Here is a 2,865-nt window from a genome sequence, read left to right on the forward strand (position 1 = left end):
GGCCTGGTCAAGTGCCGCAGGCAGGTGGACCCCGGCAAGTACAAGGGCATCCTGAGCGGCTTCAGCGTGACGCTGCGCGACGACGGGCTGCGCGGCCTGGCCCGCGGCTGGGCGCCCACCTTCCTGGGCTACTCCCTGCAGGGCTTCTTCAAGTTCGGCCTCTACGAGGTCTTCAAGATCCGCTACGCGCAGCTGCTGGGCGAGGAGCGGGCGTACGCGTGGAGAACCGGCCTGTACCTGGCGGCCTCGGCCAGCGCCGAGTTCTTCGCTGACATGGCCCTGGCGCCCATGGAGGCGGTGAAGGTGCGCGTGCAGACGCAGCCGGGCTACGCCAGCACGCTGCGGTCCGCCGCCCCGCGCATGTACGGCGAGGAGGGCCTGCGGGCCTTCTACAAGGGCGTGGCGCCGCTGTGGATGCGCCAGATCCCCTACACCATGATGAAGTTCGCCTGCTTCGAGCGCACGGTGGAGGCGCTCTACAAGCACGTCGTGCCCAAGCCGCAGAGCCAGTGCACCAAGGCCGAGCAGCTGGGCGTCACCTTCGTGGCCGGCTACATCGCCGGCGTCTTCTGCGCCGTCGTGTCGCACCCCGCCGACTCCGTGGTGTCGGTGCTGAACAAGGAGCAGGGCAGCACGGCCCTGGGCGTCCTGCAGCGGCTGGGCTTGGCGGGCGTGTGGAAGGGGCTGTTCGCCCGCATCCTCATGATCGGCACCCTGACGGCCCTGCAGTGGTTCATCTACGACTCGGTCAAGGTGTACCTCGGGCTGCCTCGCCCTCCCGTGGCTCAGGCGCCCGAATCCCTGAAGAGGCAGGAGTAGGCGTGGATTTGTGCCCGGCTGGAGCCACGGATGGGTCCAGATTGTGCTCGAGCGGGGGATGGCGTGCAAACAGTGCTAGTGTGTAAGGTGTTCCTGGGTTCGAGAGAGGTGGCGGTGTGCAGCTCGAGCGTTCGTGGAATGACTGACTCCTTTGTGGCAGTCCACAGGGCTTGCAGACGTCTCATTCGGAGGTTGGGACGGTTATCTTCGGGGAGTTTGCATGGTTGCTCTAACTCAGTAGCTTGTCAAGGATTAGAAGGGAAAAATGTTAACCGGGAGTAATGTTAGGTAGTTTAGTATCTCTCTATTGTCTTTCCTTTGAGTCTACATTGCTATGGAGACTATCCAAATGGAAGTACTGAATAGCCTACGAGCAGCGGTTTCAGGTCAGCAAACTATATGGGACAGGGAACAAAGTGAAATTCTGGCACCTGTGTTCCTCTCCATAGAAATCGTGCACCTATGGACTAGATGAAGGACTCCGTGCATATTTCCTGTTCGTGGCCATTACAGGTAAAAAAAAAAAATTATTAAAAGTTAAATTGTGACTTCCATTGGCTGATAGCTTCTAATGCATTTGTTGTTTTCAAAGAGACATGAGAAGATCTGCATTTTCTCATTTTGCTTTGCCCCTTCTCTTCCCGATGTTGCTGATTAGAACATAACCCTCTCCAGGAAGTGCTACAATTGGATCAATGTGGAGAGCCAAAATGAGATGAAGGCAGGCTCTGGGAATAAATATGTAAAGAAAAGCCTCTGTTCTCCAAAGATTTCTTTTGTATAACTGAGCTTTCAACAGCCAGACATCCAAAGACCATACCACCCCGACATAAAGGGGGAAAAAAAAAACCCTGCAATTCCAACAATTTCTTGTTAAATATTAAAGAATGGTTTTGGTGACCTTGGACAAAAAAAGTCACTTTAACCGTAATAAATACTAGTCACTTAATTTAGCAGATGTCTCACTAATCTTTGTAAGGGTGAGGTTCTTAGCATTTATTGAAGTTATAAGGCACATTTCCAGTTTCCTGGGAGATTATAAAATCACTGAAATTGTTTGCATTAGAGATATTCGTAAAATGCAAATAAGAAATAAACTTCAATATGATACATGATATAACGTACCACAATCTTACACGAATGCCTCAACGACTTGTATTAAATTAGACTACGAGCTTAAAATACGTTCATGTTTTAACTCTGTCATAGTAAACTATTTAGTGGCTAACAGAAGTTAAAAAGTGTCTAGATTTAAGTATGTTTCAACTGTTTTGATCAAATAATAAAGCTAGGAGGGAAAAGTTGGAACTTATGAATGAGATAGAATGAAACTTACGTTTAGTGCTTCTGGTTCTATTATTATTATTATTGTTGAACATAATCTTTATTGTTAAGGCACTTCAGCTTTCCTTAGGAGGTTAATATCCAAGTTTGTGGAAAATAAATATTTTCCGTGAAGGAGAATGATAAGCAACTTTAGTGGAACTTAATTGTGCAGATTCATTTTTGCAAAATTTTCAAGCAAATGCATTTCTGTCTAGTGTTGTAAAATGTAGAAAGTTTCCTTGGTCAACCAATTTTACTAAAGTACTTTCTACCAGTAATATAATTTAGGAAATATCTGTTAAGTCTATAAATTTCAAAATAGTAAGAGATCACTTGTTCTGGTCTATGGTATTTTATGATTGTGCTGTTGATAATACCAGATAATTTTTGTAATCACATTGTGTATGTTTAGAGAAGTGTAATTTAAGGAGAACTGTCTGGCATGATTCAGTTTGTTGTGAATATGGTCAAGAACATGGCTTTACTTAGTTTGGCTTAGTGGAGTTTTTTGTTTATTTTTAAAGAGTTTTTTTATTTAACTTTATTTATTCTCATTATTTCATTTGACCAGAGAGAGACAGAAAGAGAGGGGAAGTGAGAAAGCAAGCCACCAGGTTCAGGACTCAGATCATAGTCAGTCATGTGGGAGTCCAGCAACCTTAATCACTACTCCACTTGCCAGCCTTGGCTTTGTAGTTTTTATATTCACTCCTTATATAA

The 2,865-nt window shown here is 46.3% G+C and overlaps 1 pseudogene; it reads left to right on the forward strand.

The window, feature by feature from the left end:
- On the forward strand, positions 1–1,262 carry LOC102502654 (phosphate carrier protein, mitochondrial pseudogene; annotated as a pseudogene).
- The last annotated feature ends 1,603 nt before the right edge of the window (positions 1,263–2,865 follow it).

This window comes from Tupaia chinensis, unplaced genomic scaffold (assembly GCF_000334495.1).
Source record: "Tupaia chinensis unplaced genomic scaffold, TupChi_1.0 Scaffold000259_1, whole genome shotgun sequence".
NCBI lineage: Eukaryota > Metazoa > Chordata > Mammalia > Scandentia > Tupaiidae > Tupaia > Tupaia belangeri.